General features: G+C 45.0%; 1 protein-coding gene and 2 long non-coding RNA genes across 29 annotated transcripts in view; 1 reads left to right on the top strand and 2 right to left on the bottom strand.

Annotated features, from left to right (window-relative positions):
• Positions 1-18,749, top strand: part of NRXN3 (neurexin 3) — a 1,185,406-nt gene that overhangs the window by 76,094 nt on the left and 1,090,563 nt on the right. The gene's annotated exons all lie outside the window — the stretch shown is intronic.
• On the bottom strand, positions 1,744-5,176 carry LOC309372817. Its single transcript, XR_014169696.1, has 3 exons — positions 4,930-5,176; positions 2,463-2,629; positions 1,744-1,888 (listed from the first exon to the last, which is right to left on the bottom strand). It is a non-coding gene; the product is annotated as an uncharacterized lncRNA (long non-coding RNA).
• LOC309372957 lies at positions 7,181-12,422 on the bottom strand. Of its 4 annotated transcripts, none has more exons than XR_014169742.1 (4): positions 12,103-12,408; positions 10,221-10,351; positions 8,900-9,191; positions 7,181-7,730 (listed from the first exon to the last, which is right to left on the bottom strand). It is a non-coding gene; the product is annotated as an uncharacterized lncRNA (long non-coding RNA). The 4 variants fall into 4 exon arrangements; XR_014169741.1 differs by lacking the exon at positions 7,181-7,730 and having other exon boundaries at positions 8,738-9,191; positions 12,103-12,202; positions 12,361-12,422; XR_014169743.1 differs by lacking the exon at positions 8,900-9,191.

The raw sequence follows: 18,749 nt of genomic DNA, 5'->3' as shown, positions 1-18,749 counted from the left end.
GTGCATGCACACGAAAGCTCATACCAAGAACTAACTTAGTTGGTCTTTAAGGTGCTACTGGAAGGAATTTTTTTGTTTTGACTATGGCAGACCAACACGGCTACCTATCTGTAACTGAAGTTTCTTTGTTCACTCTCTTTCATCATGTCCTGATGACCAGGAAACATGTCTGGGCTTGGTACTGCTTCAAGTCTAGGCCACATGCACAAAAATACGTTTTTAGCCCAATAATTTTGTTCTTCTTGCTGCTGCATGAAATAACTCATGAATCTGACCTTTGATAGTAGTAAGTAAAGCATTTAAATTTACTAACGGTGTGGTCTATACATTGTGAGAGGGGTAGAAATGGGAAAGTGCTATTAGCAGACTAAACAGGATATTAAAAGGGTCTAGCAGCCTGTATTCCTAAGGCTTCACTGTTGCTGAACTTTTAAGCCCTGCTGGAGCTCTCCAACTGGAGAGTGTGTTTAGCTCTGTGCTTTGAATCTAGGGATCCAGCCAAGTCCATGTAATTACCCTATATGGGTAATCTACATTTATTTTCTTCCCCCAACAACCTTCTGATATGCCATATCTAGTATGGCAAGGTCCTCTTTGAACAAATGAAGTAAGAAATGTATCCAACTTCCCCAAAGTTGCAGACAGTGCTTCCCTGGCATTTGCAGGAAATGACCATGAAAAATGTGCTATTGCTCAACCTTAATTTGAAGTAACGGCTACATTATATAGAATCAGAGATGGAAGGGACCCTAAGGATTATCTAGTCCAACCCCCCCTGCAATGCAGCAGTATGCAGCTATCACATACAGGGATCAAACCTGCAACCTTGGCATTATCAGCACCACACTCTAACCAACTGAGCTATCCAGGTGTTGCATTATATAGAATGCATGGTGACAGGAGTGGGAAGTTTATGATCCTGAAACCCCACTATATTTTGAGTTAACTCAGCTTTGCAAATGTGCAGCTATGTCTCCAGAGTCTGCTGCTTAAAATGGTTGAGAACTATCCTTTTGGTCTCTAGGGCTAGATTAATGGCAGATGTCACACGGACCTGTAACTTGCTTCTGTTGTGCTAATGCTGGTCAACAAACTTGTTATCTTGTTTTCCAAGCTTTTAACAGCTTAGCTGAGGCCATATCATGAGAAGTCCATATATATCACTGTTCACTTGATTGTATGTTTATAATCATCTTCCAATTAAACAGTTTTGGCGTAAAATACTCCTGGGTTTACCTGGAAATTCACGGGTAATGAGCCCCTTCTTAAAATCTTTCCAGGTTGCTGAGGTTGCTACAGTTGTTAAAGGGCCTTTTAAATTTAACGATAGCTGTTGTATCAGAGTTTGGGAGAGATCCAGCTTCCTGTGCTTCTCCCTTTACACTTTTGGAAGAGTGGAATATGTTGTTTCAGGTGAATTTCTCCCTGTCACACAGGTGGGCATAGGATTATTCCCTAGTCTTTGCTGGTGGCATCCCTGATCTTCAGGCTTGTTAATTCTGATGTGCTTTGAAATATATAAAAAAAGATTTAACAACATGCACCAGCAGAAAACAAAGCAGACAAATGGAAATTGATTTAAGATATAATTAAAATCAAATGACATTTTGTGTTCCACCGTGGAGAGGATGGTATACTAAATATTACCTCCCTGTGTGAATATTTAACTAGCTGCTGACTTGTGTTGCTCCCCCTCAACAATAGTTTTGACATTGGCGAGAGTTGATGAATAATTTTGAGCCATTTGTGACATGTAGGAGTGAAAGGAAGGAAATGTGCTCCCTCCCCACTATTATATTTATTTTGCTATTCCATATTTTCTCTGTACTTTGCCACCCCAGAGAGAACTGGCTGTTCTGCTGAAGGACTTGGATGAAGAGAATGAAAACTGGGAACAAATAAAGAAGATGGTTAAATTGACAACTTAAGATGTAAATTATGGTTCTTGTCACTTCGAAACATTTCCCCTCAATCTACTCAGCTGTGCCCACCCCCATTTCAGGAGAGAGCTGGGAAAAACCCCTTGCTTCAGTAATTCTGACAAATTCATATTTGCTCCAAAAATAGCAAATTGAAATATTTCCATGAAGTCAGATGTTTTACTGTGCATTCCCTCAGGATGGGATGGATCTGCCTAGTCTCTCATTTTGTTCCAGGAGTTGGTGCTAACAATGGCCTGCTTCCCATCTCGCCCACTTCCCTTCATTTCTAAAGCTGAATGCCTCCCCTCTGCTTTTCTGTACATTTCCTAGTAAGAGATGGCTGCTAGCTGTTGAACTAATGTGAGGCAGTGTGATGGGAACGAAATAAATCCAGACAGGAATTTAATGATTATGGGCATGAGGTTTTCTGTAGAGCTCTGCCCAAATATTGTCCAGTTGTGCTGGTTTCTACCTGAAAATAGAATTTGGGTGGTGTAGAAATTTCTCCAGGGGAGGGGGAAATGTTTTGCAATGTTTTACCTTTTTAAAAAGCTTGTTTGGCATCATTTTCTCTTGCTGAAGCTGTTGTTTCTTCCATCCCTGGAGTAAGTCACGTAGGTAATCTCATACAGTCAGGGGTTCCATGGTGAAGAGGTTGACATCATAACGTTATGCAGCCAGTCAGATTTAGCTGCATGGTGACATCACTGAGGGCCAGAGAGGGCAGCTGAGCATATAGTGAAATATGGGCAGTGTGGATGACTAAGAGCAGCTGGGGGGAAAGGAGCTAAGAATAGGAAGAGTTTGTCAGGGCTTGAGAAAACATTGGCAAAAGAATATGTAGTTTTGGTTCAAGTCTAGTTTAATTTCACTCCATATTAAGGATGTATAAGAAGCTTCTTGTTATATTTCCCCCCCCAAAGTTCTGTAGTATGCTCTCCAATAATAGAAGATGCTTTACATTTCTTTGTTCATCTGGTCTGTGAACCAGACATTTTTGGACTTCACCTCCCACCATCCCAGACAAAATTGGCCATGCTGGCTGGAGCTGATGGAAGTTGGAGTCCAACAACATCTGGAGGACACTATGTTGACCACTGCTGGTTGATACCTAGAGTGGGAAGTACTGATTTTACCAAGGCCAGCTGTTGAAGCCATGCCAGAACTGTGACTGGAATTCAAGTTTCCGAGGTCTAAGTCCATCCTTTTGTGATCTGGACTGTATTGACAATGACGTGAACTGAACTGTTTCTCTTAAGAAGCATATTTAAAAATAACCCCCCTCTTTGCCCCCAGAGTTATATGGATTAAAAATATATAGGTTTCCAGCAGATGCATTACTGCCACCACAGGGGTGATTGCTCTTGTTCTCGAATCCTGCTTGCAGGTTTCCCACAGGCAACTGGTTGGCCCCAGAGACCAGGATGGTGGATTGGATGGGCCATTGATCTGATCTAACAGGTTCTTCTTATGTTCTTTCTTTCCATAATTAGCGTAGCTAGATTGTCATTTGAGTTTCCCATATAGGACTGGAGATGCCCCAGCTAACCCCACGAACTTCTGATTCTTCAGTGCTGGGGCCAAATTAAATGGAGTTATATGAGGGTGAATTTGTGCATGTTTAAACAATAGGAGCTCTTGGCACACTGCCAATTATGAGGAAGGAAGAGCTAGTGGCTGTTGAACACTTTCCTGTTCATAGGAGCCAACTCCTAGCAGCCAAGGTCCATTCAACCCTCCCGATAAAATATTTGAGGGCCCTACCCCAAGTTCATGGACATTGCCATTCAAATGGTGCATGTGTGTGTCTTGTGATCAATTATGCAGAGGGGGGCTTACTTCCCCAACTGTATTTTATTCAAGTTGGCAGCCCTGTTCCTGTTCCATTGTTTTCCAGCTCAAAATTGTGCCCTCCGTTTTGTTTTTCTCCCCACAAGGGAAAAAGATACAGGGCCCCCATATATTTTCTTCTGCTGTTATGGAAGCAGCTTGTGCATGGCATGGCAGCCCTGTACCATTTTTACAGGAAAGAAGCAATCAGTGCTTGCTTGCTGCTCCTCCAATCTAGATTTGGGCATCCAAGGCTGCTTTTCAGTTTTTAAAAAAACATGAATAGGAAGTAAGAGCCACTGAGCACAAGTGTTGCATCAAGTTGTGCCCTCCCTTTATAGCTCTTAAGAATGAGCAAAAATGCAAATTCTAATCCATCAGCAGAAAGTTCTTGCCAGTGGACAGAATTGCACAAATCATATGTAGCATTGTTTCAAATGCCCTAATTAGCATCCAGCAGTTTTGACTGATAGAAGTGCGTTTGTCTGGAAAGGATGATTATACTGTAGAAAAAGAGAGAGAAAGAGTGTGCGTCATATTTATGTATGACCATTAACATTCCCATAGTTTTTAAACTGGGTGGACAGATCTTGTTTCAGCATATGGAGTCGTCCCCCCCCCCCACTACTGTGTTTTGCTGCCTCCAGTGCTGGCCGTTGGATCACAGCATAACTTCCAGATCCCTCTCTGCCGCTGAGGTAAAAAGTGTCCTTCCATTGTGATGTTCCTCATTACGTCTTGACCCTGACCCCTAATGCCGAAAAATGGGAGGCTGATCTAAGGAAGAGGAGGAGGGTGATGACAGGATGATGTGACGAGAAGGCAAAACTGTCAGAACAATCCCAGCTGGCCGCGGAAAAAGCCTCTTGGTTGTGACTGGCAAGGCCGGCTTTCGCGTGCCAGCCATGGGAGGTGAAAATATCTCTCTCTGAGGCAGGGGGTTAGAAAGGGGGGGGAGGGGCTTAGAAAACAAAACATAACATACAATGAAAGCATATATTTCCCCAGTTCCCTGGATCTGATTTACCAGTTCCTTAAAGGAGTGAAAGCATGCCATTCAGATGGCTTACTGCATTCAGGGCTGGCCCAAGACATTTTGCTGCCTGAGGCTTCTTCCACCATACCTGAGGGTGGTATAGAAGCACATATAGCTCTGTCTGTATGGCATATACTATACCTCTCTGTCTTCCAGCAGAGGGAAACAACTGCAGGGCTCAGGAGGGCTGCTCCACACAGCTCCCAGAATCTGCTTAAGGCAGCAGCCTTGCTTTGCCCAATGCCAGTTTTCATGTAACAGGGCTGCAGGAGATCAGATGCCCCTCAAAGAACCGTTACAAGATTGTAAAATGACCTTGATAGGTGAGTTCAACAGTATTCTGATTTAAGCAGTGGCCAGCTAGATGCTGCTGGGTGATGAAATGGCTGCCAATAATGATGGCATGGCAACAACAATGCCCACAGTTATGCAAAGGATGTACAAAATCCTGCTTGATCTTCCTCATCTAGTGAAATCATTGATTGGATCTAGGGAAGCAGGATTCTGTTCCCACTGCCTCTGCCCAATCATTGTAACATATATATATGTTTGCCTGTGTCGCTGTTGATTTGTGCCTCTGAGTCAATGGAACAACATCCAGTTTTAACCAGGCTGGTGTGTGTGTGTGTGTGTGTGTGTGTGTGTGTGTTTGTGTGTTTGGAGCCCTTTTTAGGATCCCGTAGGAGCTCTGAGGGGGCATATGACTGGCTCTGTTCACTCCTATTTTCATTGATTGGCTTACCCCAAATTCCCAGATGAGGAAGTGAGTGTTGCCAACTGAACAGTCTATCTTTTGCTATAGCTTAGTTACACTTAAGGAGTCTTAATCCATTTTTTGCTTGACTCAGGGGGCACACGACTGCAGAGCATACGGACCTCTGTTTTAATAATTCACAGCCTGCCTCTAAGCACTCCATCAGCACAATTTAGTGGAGCTTTCACTAGCAAAGTGCTGTGAAGATTTGAACACGTATTCCATGCATAGAAAAGTATTCTAGCCCCCATGTTTCATGTAATGGGGTCCCATGTTGGGTCCCCATGTGGCAGATTATATAAATTGAGGCTCTTGCTGTCACTGCTGAACATTTATGGCCATCTTTACATTATACTCCCTGTATGGAGAGAGTAGTGTCTTACCAGTGACCCTCTGTATGTTGTTGGCTTTCTCCAGCCACCAGAACCAGTATAGGGATGGGGGCTGATGGATGTCACCTCACTCAACAAGTCATTCCCCAGGGAAAGTGCTACAATAGAAAAGTCCTAGCCCTAGCTGACACCAACTTTTCCCCCTGAGGTTGAGGGTTTTGGAGCAGGACCTCATATAAAGATCAGAGCATGTGCAGAGGAAACATCTGGAAATAGGCAGCACCCAGGTACCTAGGTTAAGAGAGTCTTTTAACGTTAAACAAGCACATTGAATTGAGCCTGGAGACTAATCAAGCCAGCGCAAATTGTGCAGAGCCAGAGTGATAAACGCAGAGTGCAAGCATTTTTAAAATCTTTCCTCAGGTAAGCTTATCGGTGTATCTCTTGGCCTAACTCTCATCACAGGAGGGTCTGTGAGAATAAAAAAAAATTTTTTTTACACAATTCATAGTTTACTGAACTGACTTAGTATACTGAACAGACTAGATTAAGTTTGATAGGTTTGGGCAGATCCACCTGGAAAATGGAAGATCAGGGAATAAGTTGTGTTCCACACATTGCTAGAAATGGTCAATGAGCTGCTGTTGGCAGAAAGTAAGTAATCACATTGTTTACCTTCTTCACATGATTTATGGTGAGGGAGCAGCTACATCCTGTAGCAGCACTGCCATAAATTGGACCTATGGGTCACATATCACATTGTCATGGTCTGGGACATAGGTGGCAGCAGTCCAGACCTGACACACTGGGACCAAGGTATGGATGGTAACAATGGTAGCAGTTAAATGGAGGACGGAAACTCAATGAGGCTGGAACACAGGAACAGAAACTGGAACAGGAGAAGGAACTGGAGCACCAAAGCAGGAACAGGGACTGGCAGCAACAGGGTATAAATCCTGTTGCTGTGGCAAAGAGCCAGGGGAAAATGCTGGCCTTATATTCCCCTCTTGAGTTTGCCTCCAGGTGCTGCACATCTGATCTGGCCATACCTGCCAGGCTGCACCCGACTCCCCCAAGACAAACAGCAAGGGCCTGGTTCTGCAACTCCTCACTGCGTTCAGGGCCTGGCCCCTGCAAATACTCATGGTACTCACTTTTCCAATGCAATTTGTAATTGGTAAAGATACCCAAATACAAACCACATATGTGTTACATAAGTTATGATTTGTACAGTTTGTATAAATTGGCTGTTTTCTCCTGCAAAAATACACTTGGTGCTTTCCTAGTTAATCATTTCTTCTCTGTCTTAATTTAACTTCTTTATTTTATTGAATACATTTCTATCCAGGCTTTCTGCCCAGTTGTAGGTCTTCCAGGCAGCTCTGCAGAAGTCGCCATGTATTTCCTAATCAAATTACACAATTTTATTGTACGAATCTAAATTTTATGGAAAGTGACAGGCAGGGAGAAGGAACCTTTTCCATGGTATATTCTTTGTAGGAAGAGGCAAGAAAAGATGGGTAAGCTGTGATTATTAGTGAGTGATATTCATTGGCCTAAAGCTTAGAGGCATGAGTGCTCAGAGGACCTCAGTAGAATGAGTATTGAGATCCCAGCTTTGATCTCTGAGACCACATTGCCCAGAGCTCACCTGTCACTAAAGTCTTCTTCAAATGTTCTGAACTCTTACATTGTGTTCATCTGTGACTGGAGGTGCCGGAGTAGATAGAAATTCAGTTTTTCTAAAATTGTGGGGAGTAGATGTGTGGCAAAACAGCATTCTTCCTACATCTCAGTTTGAGTTGCAGAGTTGGTGCTCATTACCCTTTAGGGCACCTTTTGATGAGTCTTCTTTTCTGTAAAGATAAATTACCAAATGGTCCTGGCTGAATCCCTCAGGAAACAAACTGCCTAGTTTTGAGTTCTTCTAAATAAATGGCTATAATGTGTGTGGGGGCATTTGGGAGCAGAGATAGGCAGTGATAGCTTCCTCCCTTCTTTCTTTGGGCTTCTGCCTCCATCCAGCTCACGTTGTTCAGAAATTAAGGGCATTATGTGCTACTAATAAAATGAATTAGATTAGATGATGATGCTACTTCTGGGTAGACTATAAAGAGTACTGGGATAATAAAATGATGCTGTGTAAAGTCCTGAGCTAAAAGTCAGTATTTGCATGCGTGCATTCATGCAATGCTGTGCAATGTCTTCCCTCTAGAGCAGTTCCCCCAAACCTGGTAACTATTGGCCATGTTGCCTAGGGATGATGGGAGTTGTTGTCTGTCGACACCTGGAGGATATCAAGTTGGGGAAGGCTGCTTTAGAAGGTTTCTCCTCTTCCCCTGCCACCACCCAGCATTCAAATCGTTGCATCTTTTCCTAGGGTATATGTATCAGGAATAAGCACTATCTGTGATGAGTAGAAACCATCGTTCTCCAAGGCACCAGTGTGGCCTCTGCCACCCCTCTCTGCAGGCCCCTCAGGGTTGCAGCTTTCCTTAGCAAGGATTCTGAGAAGTGGGACTTCCCACTCTTGGTTCTTATGAAAATGCCTAGGCGGCATAATTTAGAAAGCAGCAGAATGAAAAATCCTCTCTCATGCAAAACTAGGTTGGCAGCAGAGGGAGGGAGGAGAGATTTCAGCCTTGCAATCCCCCATTCCCCCTCCTTCCACACTTAGCCTCACATCCCCTCTGGGTGAGGCTGGACGGGAGTAGACAGCCCTGACAGTCATCTGGTGGGATTGAAGGGTCTTCGCTCCATGCCACCTCCCTCCCCAAGCGACGGCACTTCCTCTCCAGCTCCAGCTGTGCTTCTCCAGATTACTCTAGGGGAGTATTAGCATCCTTTAATAACTCTGGCAGACTTACCAAGGGATTTGTTTTATTAATTTGAAGGCTGGGTACAGCAAATAGGTTAGAGCTCTAGCCAATTCACGGACTTTACCAGATCTTCCTTTGCTTAATCATCACTTCTGCGCTTCTCAAACTCACCCTCTCTCAGCTCTGCTCTTTGTATGACTATTTACCTCCAGAGTGTTCAGTGTTATGCAGAGCATGGCAGAATTGCACAGCAGTCTCTCCCGCGGGAGCTCAGCTAAGAGTCACTTCATGGCTTGCCGTGTGTTCCCAATCCTGGCCTTTGTTCCAGCAGCATACCACTGTTAGCAGGAGCGCAACCTGCCCATACATTAGCATTCCTCCAAGATGGGGTGGAGAGAGTGAAGGATAAGCAGCACACTACGCAATACAATCTGCCAATTGAAACATCTGATTGTGGTCTTATGCCGGCTACAGGCAGTGTACACTTGACGTTTTATTCTAGAATCAATGGAGACAGATAGCTCAGTTGGTTAGAGCATGGTGCTGGTAACACCAAGGTTGCAGGTTTGATCCCTGTATAGGACAGCTGCATATTCCTGCACTGCAGGGGGTTGGACTAGATGATCCTCAGTGTCCCTTTCAGCTCTACAGTTCTATGGTACTTGTAGTCCACACACACCCAATCTAGATCTATTGCATTTTTGTGCATGCCTGAAAAGCTTCCTAAGAGACTGGTTCCATTCTGAAAATGAAATTGAATATGGATTCTGCATTAACCCACGGTGCGTCCATTTGAGAACAGATCATTTATTTACTTTACTTGTTAAATTTGTAAACCACCCTTCATCCAAAGATCTCAGGGCAGTTCACAACATTAGAATACAATATAAAAATACAAAATGCGTAATAAAAGCAAAAGCAAAACAAAACAATCACCCCCCCACCACCTCACCCAAACACATTTAAAAGGTTATATAGGATGTTAATCAGCCCAAGACCTGGGTTGCTGTTTTTATTTTTACTATATTTTAATATTTTGTTAGAAGCCACCCAGAGTGGCTGGGGATATCTAGCCAGATGGGCGGGGGTATAAATAATAATAATAATAATAATAATAATAATAATAATAATAATAATAATGTATTTTGTGGTTTTATATCTTGATTTTATTCTGTGATCCGCCCTGAGACAACTGGGTATAGGGTGGTGTATAAATTTAATAAATAATAATAATAATTATTTTTTTGCCTGGCACCAAAAGGTGTATACTGGAGGCACCAGCTGTACCTCCCTCGGCATTATTACAATTTATATCCTGCCTTCCAAAGTGAGTTACAACAAATAAAATGGTCTAAAACAACTTAAAATTACAAATATAAGGCGAGTCCTAAAAATATACACCTCAGGAGTCCAAAGTGAAGAGGCGCAACTTCAGCTTTCACCGAAAGTTGTATATTGAAGGTGCCAGATGCACCTTTGTGAGAAGACAGTTCCACAACTGGTACTGGGTTGTGTTTGCATCCATACCTGCATAATGATGCTGTGATCGCTGTCACCACTTTCTTCTTCCTCATTCATCTATGATGTGTCACTTAATCAAGGGGAGGGTTTTCAAATGTCTGTCAAGTAACCACACCCACCCTTGTGGACGGCAGCATCTAGAATCAACAGCATGTTGAATCATAGAATCATAGAGTTGGAAGAGACCACAAGGGCCATCGAGTCCAACCCCCTGCCAAGCAGGAAACACCATCAGAGCACTCCTGACATATGGTTGTCAAGCCTCTGCTTAAAGACCTCCAAAGAAGGGGACTCCACCACTCTCCTTGGCAGCAAATTCCACTGTCGAACAGCTCTTACTGTCAGGAAGTTCTTCCTAATGTTTAGGTGGAATCTTCTTTCTTGTAGTTTGGATCCATTGCTCCGTGTCCACTTCTCTGGAGCAGCAGAAAACAACCTTTCTCCCTCCTCTATGTGACATCCTTTTATATATTTGAACATGGCTATCATATCACCGCTTAACCTCCTCTTCTCCAGGCTAAACATGCCCAGCTCCTTTAGCCGTTCCTCATAAGGCATCGTTTCCAGGCCTTTGACCATTTTGGTTGCCCTCCTCTGGACACGTTCCAGTTTGTCAGTGTCCTTCTTGAACTGTGGTGCCCAGAACTGGACACAGTACTCCAGGTGAGGTCTGACCAGAGCAGAATACAGTGGCACTATTACTTCCCTTGATCTAGATGCTATACTCCTATTGATGCAGCCCAGAATTGCATTGGCTTTTTTAGCTGCCGCGTCATGTCAAGTTTGTGGTCAACCAAGACTCCTAGATCCTTTTCACATGTACTGCTCTCAAGCCAGGTGTCACCCATCTTGTATTTGTGCCTCTCATTTTTTTGCCCAAGTGCAATACTTTACATTTCTCCCTGTTAAAATTCACCTTGTTTGTTTTGGCCCAGTTCTCTAATCTGTCAAGGTCGTTTTGAAATGTCATCCTGTCCTCTGGGGTGTTAGCCACCCCTCCCAGTTTGGTGTCATCTGCAAATTTGATCAGGATGCCCTTGAGTCCATCATCCAAGTCGTTGATAAAGATGTTGAAGAAGACCGGGCCCAAGACAGAACCCTGTGGCACCCCACTAGTCACTCTTCTCCAGGATGAAGAGGAACCATTGATGAGCACCCTTTGGGTTCAGTCAGTCAGCCAGTTACAAATCCACTGAGTGGTAGCATAGTCAAGACCGCATTTTACCAGCTTCTTTACCAGAATATCATGGGGCACCTTGTCAAATGCCTTGCTGAAATCAAGGTAGGCTACATCCACTGCGTTCCCTTCATCTACCAGGCTTGTAATTCTGTCAAAAAACAAGATCAGGTTAGTCTGACATGACTTATTTTTCAGAAATCCATGCTGACTATTGGTGATCACAGCATTCCTTTCTAGGTGCTCACAGTTTGCTTAATGATCTGCTCCAGAATCTTCCCTGGTATTGATGTCAGACTGACTGGGTGGTAATTATTTGGGTCCTCTCTTTTGCCCCTTTTTGAAAATAGGGACAACATTTGCCTCCTCCAGTCTGCCGGGACTTCGCCTGTTCTCCAGGAATTCTCAAAGATGACTGCCAGTGGTTCTGAGATCACATCTGCCAGTTCTTTTAATACTCTTGGATGCAGTTCATCTATCCTGGAGACTTGAATACATCTAAACTAGCCAAGTATTATTGTACTATCTCCTTAGTTATCTCCTTACTATCTCCTTAGTTATTCTGGGCTGTGTTTCCTCTGCTGAATGTTGAGGATGAGCATGAAAAATTCAGGGTCGTGAAAAGCTATGTTTTGTTTTTATAAACGAGTAAGTTTCTCCTCAGCCACAGTTTATCTGTGATAGCGTGGGGTATTATTACCCATTCCATACCTTTTACACTCCAAAACGGTGAGTGCGCAGAGTCAGCCAGGAACTAAGGGTGCAACTAGATATGAGGCAGGAGATCTCTGATTAAGATTTGTAATGTATGCTTTAAAGAAAGAAAGAAAAAGAAAGAAATATTAGGGGAGATGGAACTGGATCAGAATCGTTGTCCTGCTGGAAATGCCCCCATACTGGTTTCTCAAATAATAATGGCATGCCAAACTCCTATGTTTCCCTGTGGGGAAACATACAAGTTCCAGCTACCTATATGTTTTCCTTATGTGGCAAACAAAAGCTTTCACCATTATGTTTGTTGCATGCTGATGATGTCACTATGCGTGGTGGCTCCACCCACACATTTTAGAACATTAGAGCATCAGGATTCTAATGTGTTTGGGAAGCTTCCGTGAGAGTAGGAGGCTCCCCATTACTGGATGGTTGACTGCAACAGCAGCTGGAAGAAGCTTCAAAATGACAGAGGCAGAGCAAAGGTATCTTGCTTGCAATTCCTTTTGACAACAGTAACACCTGAATAGGGCTACTGGGGGAGTTGTGATCAGATCTGGTTTTTGGAGGGTGGTGGGAGTCTGGATCAGCTAAAAGTTCTTCAAAGTTCGCTGCACCATTTTATCTGTAAAAAATGCTCCCTTGAAGCTCCTGATTGCCTCATGGTGGTGGGGAAAGGAGCCTGTGTGATGATGATTCAAAAATAGCAGCTTTGAACACAGTTCAGATTGGGGAACATGGCATGGGCCAAAGGGTAAAAAATACCTCATTGACCCATGCTGTTAGTGCTGCTCTGCTGGCCCTTGAGTTATATACAGTATAAAAAAAAAATGGAGATCTTATGAGTCTCCCACCGCCCAGCCTACATTGGTTTGAGGTGCAAAAATTCATTTCATGTAGTCAGACTGGGTAGTGCCCTGGCCGAGTTGCAGTGAGGCAAAAGAAGAAGAGCAAGGATGGGAACCTCTACTGAATGTTTGTCAAAGGAAGGTTGCCGAATTCGCAACAGGATGTCTGGGTGTGCCTTCTGAATAGAAAAACTTTCCCTTTGTTTCACAACCTTTCTTCTCCCCCTTCCCCCCTTACGTCTATTATTTGAGACGTTTCCCATCAAAACCTACAAAGGGTGAAAGTAATCCAAGACCCACCTAGGTAGGTGTAGCTAAAGAGATCAAGTGGCCTAGTAATTGGAGAGGAAGCCTTTCACTACTAGGTCAACAGCTCTCTTTCATCCTGGGTGGTTCCCATCTGACGGCTGTTCAGAAACCTGGAGTAGGGGATTCTCTGTCTGGTTACCGGTAGACAGGTGTCCAGAGAATGCCAGGGAGAATGGAGCTGACTTATACCGTGAAAGCGGGCTGGCTGCCCCTCCTTTAGAAGTGGGGCTCTCCTGTGTTGCTCAGTGTCTAGAGGGTTGACATCTAACATAGGCTTCCCCTGTCCCAGATGCTCTTTAGTCTGTAGAAGTTCAACAAAGGCCTCTCTGCCCTCCCCTCTCTCCTGGATTGTCAGCACACCACCTTTCATCAGCGACAAAACCTCACATGAAATATTCAAAATAAAATGCCCCAGACATTTCGTGCTACAGCCACGACAATGATCTGAGCTATGCTATCATCTGTTCCTTCTCATCTCTCTTGATCTTTCCCCCATTCCTTTTTGGGGCCTACCCAGGTGGCTACCGCCACACCTGACAAAAGGCAGTCGCCCTGCTGATCCCTATTTCAGCAGAGCTATTAGCATCAAAGAGCAAAAGCAAACAACCTTGGCTTGCAGCTCAGCACTCTACAAAGCCACTGTGAATGGGTCCTTGTGCCTAGGACAAAGGAAATCCAGCCATTGCCTTTTGTCAAGAGACTCCCTTTGCTGTTTCTGAAGTGCTCTGAAGTAGAGAAAGGGATAACCTCTCCCAGGAAGAAAGGCCTGTGATCCTTGGTATTTTAGAAGGGATGTTGGGTCTGCAGTACATTCCGAGTTTCATACAGGACTTTTTACTTCCTTCTTCTGCACAGTGGGAGAAAGTAAAGGGCAAGTAGCAGAAGCTTGCTGGAGCATGAGCAGGCTTTGGAGGTAAGGGGTTATGTATACAGAAGCATGTTCACGGAAGCCTCCACACCATGGGTAGGCAAACTAAGGCCTGGGGGCTGGATTCGGCCCAATCACCTTCTAAATCTAGCCCGCTCACAGCCTGGGAATCTGCTTGTTTTTACATGAGTAGAATGTGTCCTTTTATTTAAAATGCATCTCTGGGTTATTTGTGGGGCCTGCCTGGTGTTTTTACATGAGTAGAATGTATGCTTTTATTTAAAAGCATCTCTGGGTAATTTGTGGGGCATAGGAATTTGTTCATTCCCCCCCTCCCAAAATATAGTCTGGCCCCCCACAAGGTCTGAGGGACAGTGGACCGGCCCTCTGCTGAAAAAGTTTGCTGACCCCTGTTCCACACCACTGTTTTTAAAGAGAAGCATTTTCAGAAGGGGAAGATTTGGAGTGGGGAAGTGGGTAGAGGGAAAGGTAGGTGCTGAACACTTTCCTTGGCTTTCCCCTTTTCTTTTAAAGTTAGTTAACTTACTTGAAGGTATTTCAGTTGCAAAACCACAACACATTACCCAACATTTATATTAAACACTCAGTGGGTGGTGGAAGCACTTATGTGTATTTGGAGGGGGACAATAGTCACCGAGAGGTTTAAACAACCTTCCCTTGCTGCTATAAAAGGTAAAGGTACCCCTGACTGTTGGGTCCAGTTGCGGATGACTCTGGGGTTGCAGCGCTCATCTCGCTCTATAGGCCAAGGGAGCTGGCATTTGTCTGCAGACAGCTTCCGGGCCATGTGGCCAGCATGACTAAGCCACTTCTGGCAAACCAGAGCAGCACATGGAAACACCATTTACTTTCCCGCCGAAGTGGTGCCTGTTTATCTACTTGCACTTTGACGTGCTTACAAACTGCTAGGTGGGCAGGAGCTAGGACCAAACAACAGGAGCTCACTCCGTCGCAGAGATTTGAACCGCTGACCTTCCGATTGGCAAGCCCTAGGCTCTGTGGTTTAGACCACAGCGCCACCTGCATCCCTTGCGGCTATACTGTGCTCCAAATCAACCTTTCCCAGAGTCCCCCCCAAGTGTGTGTGTGTGTGGGGGGGACCATACCTGCATACGCTCCCAACATCCCAGTGAAGCAAATCGGGACATGACCCAGCCTCTCAACACACTTAAAATCACTCCCCCGCCAATGTCTCTGTGCCCCCTTCGCAGATAAATCTACCCACCTCAGTTACCACCCCCTTCCCACCTTGACATACCACTCGGGCCCCCTCTCACTCAGCTCCTCCCTCCCTCCCTCCCTCCCTTGGTGCTCACCCCTTTCCCCTCACATCCTGCTGACATGCCCTTTACGCACCTTCACTCGCTGCTCCTTTTCTTGCCCCAAAGGTTGCTTGCCAGCCCCCTCCCCTTCCTCTTCCCCTCCCACAACACAAACACACACGTATGGTCACACACGAGGGCTGGAGAGGCTCCTTCCCCTGCAGTTTGTTTTGTTTCCACTGAAGATCTGAGCCAGTGCTACTCATGCAATGTGAGGCAGAGGGAGGAGGAAGCGTGTGGGCCCAAGGTGAGAGTAGCGATGGTGGAGGAATAATTTTTAAATGAATTTATACATGGAATTCGTCAGTTCCAAATGAACTTTCCATGCATGGGACCACCTCTCACATAGAGTGCTCACTTATGTCTGGGGTGCTCATGGATTGTCTTCTTTTTAAAAAAGCCAGCCAATAAGCATACAATGTTTGTGAAACAGCCAGGGTTTACACTGTATTGTTATTTTTGCAGCATAGTTTTCTTATATTAATGTAATACTATTTACTTCATTCACGAATTGCTTCCCACGAGGCATCCCAAAGCGACTTACCACGTCATAACATATATAATCCTTTCGGTTTCTCAGTTCAGTTACTCGGCAGATATCAAGGCAGCATATACTCCCCAAATATATACCGTATTTTTCGCCCTATAGGATGCACTTTCCCCCCTCCAAAAATGAAGGGGAAATGTGTGTGCGTCCTATGGGGCAAATACAGGCTTTCGCTGAAACCTGGAGAGCGAGAGGGGTCGGTGCGCACCGACCCCTCTTGCTCTCCAGGCTTCAGGAAGCTATCCGCAAGACTTGGGAGCCCGGTGGGAGTTCCCGCTGGGCTCCCAAGGCTTGCAGACAGCAGCCTGCAGCCCGAAACCTGGGGAGTGCAGCGAGGTGCACCCTGGGCTTCGGGCAGCTCTCCGCAAGCTCCGCAAGGTCCAGGAGCGATGGTGAGGTTGCGCAAGCTCGGGCTTCCCCCAGCCCCCAGCCCGGCAAGCCCCGGGAGCAATGGCGAGGTTGAACGCAACCTCGCCATCGCTCCCGGACCCGTTCTGGGGGCTGGGGTTGGGGGAAGCTCACAACCTCACCTTCGCTCCCGGACCCCCAGCCCCGAGGCTAAAAACGAAGTCAGGACAGCTAGCGGGATCCATTCCGCTCGCTCTCATGGCTTCTTTGCTCTTTGGGGCTTGGGGGAAAAATATTTTCCCCCCTTTATTCCCCCCCCCCCAAAATAAGTGCACCCTATGGGCCGGCGCGCCCTATAGGGTGAAAAATCTGGTGTGTGTGTGTGTGTGTGTGTGTATATATATATGTATATAGCTGCTGTAAATATGTGGACAGTTCTAAGCCAGATATTTCATCTGCTATGTGGACCTGTTATAAAATGGCAATAATCCAGAGAACCACACATGTGCAGAGTGGTCTGTTGCCAACAGTGGGAAAGATCTGGCTGGGTGCACAAGGCTACTTTTCATTCAACACAGAAACAAAAAGGCATGCTCTTAAAACTACATTACCCAGATAGGATTTGTCATTGCTTATGTAACCAGCTCTGGGGTTGAGTAAGGAGGTGGCCCACAGCTTTAGGCAAATGGGGCAACAACTACCTGACCATATGGTAGATCATCAGCTAGCCTGCCATATACCTCCCCCAACATAACTTTTACTACTGCTAATACTGATTTAATGGCTGGTGCCATTTAGCAGGCTCTGATTCTCTATAGCCTCATGGAGGAAAGCTGACTCCTGAGCTCTGCGTGGTGGACAGCTTTATGGAAAGTAGGTTCTGTGGGAGGAAGAAAGCAAGGATGACTCCATGCAATAGCAAGAGGTAGCAGCTGCCCCTCCAAAAATATTTTCTCTTATCCCACACAACTGAACGAAAGCACATAGCTTCATGAGCCACAGCAAACCAATTATGGTAGGTTAATGGCTTAAGTTTGAATTAAACGTTTAAAAGCCTCCAAGTGAGTTTACGTTTTAAAATGTTCCTCCCTCTTTCCCCCACCCACTTTTAATCCAGTAAGCATTAGCGCTTTGCAGGGGAACATGGGGACATTTTTTCATAGGCATCTTATAATTGTTTTGATGGGGACATCACATTTTTAAATCACGCAGCATAGGAAGGACTCATAAATTAGCTCTGTGACATGATGGTGCGTGAATATATGTGTGTGTGTTTGGGATGTGACCTTATTAAGGAAATGGATGTGAGTCAAACCTGAGGACTTTTATATAGTAAGACATCTCTTCATTTCTCATGTAAACATGGATCCATCTAGCCACAAACTAGCAAGAGCTGACATGCAGATGTGGAAAGATGCTTTGGGATAAACACTCTTCTGACATTCAGATTATATTGAGATTACTTACGATCTATAGTATATGCTTGTTACCTCTCCTCATGCTTGATGCTGGGTGGGGTTTTCTTTTCTTTTTTGAATGAGTCTTGCAAACCCCCCCCCCCAAAAAGATCTAAGGAAGTACAGTATCTTAGAGCCACCCCTTGAAGATCATCTCAGCTTTTTAAATCTAGTGTTGTTGCTTTTTGATTAAGGTTTGTAATTGTTTTTAGCATTAATTGGTTTTTCATAGCTGACTGTGGTCTGTTAGTTGCTGGGTTGGGGAGGTTGTACAGGCAAATATGATAAAACCATTAAGGGTTCTGCTTGTTCTGCTCCTTCCTCCTGGGAAATCCCCGCTGAATCAGAAGAAAAGTCAACCGTTTTTTCTGTGGATTGAGGTCTGTTCTGATTCAGTGGCAGACAGTGGGTTTGCCCTGGAAAAGTGGCTGGACAGATGAAAACACTGCTCAGACCGATGCCTAGAAAGTGTGGGACTGGTGAAAGACCTCTTGGGCCCATGTTTTCTATATGTGGGTCAAGTGGAAGTGCGGATGAGCCCTAATAAGAAAGAGAACTAATGGCTGACTTTGGGATTGACAACCGACCTGCCCTCCAGCAGTTTCTCATTATGGGTTGTAGCATGTGCCTAGCTTTCGTAGGTTAACAAGAATTTAAGAAGAGCCCTGCCAAATCAAATCAAAAGCTTATCTGCTCCAGCAGCTCGATGACGCGCACTCCCTCCATGGTTGGAAGCATAATGCTTCTGAGCAGCAGTTGCTAGAAACTGCAGGAAGGGAGAGGGCTCTTGTGCTCCGGTTCCACTTGCAGGTTCCCCACAGGCATCTGGTCGGCCACTGTGAGAACAGAATGCTGGACTAGATGGGCCATTGACCACATCTAGCAGGCTTAGCTTAGCTTTCCCATGGCATCCAACCACAGGCAGGG

Source organism: Podarcis melisellensis (assembly GCF_964234715.1).
Source record: "Podarcis melisellensis genome assembly, chromosome: 1".
Lineage (NCBI taxonomy): Eukaryota > Metazoa > Chordata > Lepidosauria > Squamata > Lacertidae > Podarcis > Podarcis melisellensis.
The sequence above is the reverse complement of the archived record's forward strand: the minus strand, read 5'-3'. Positions and strand labels throughout refer to the sequence as shown.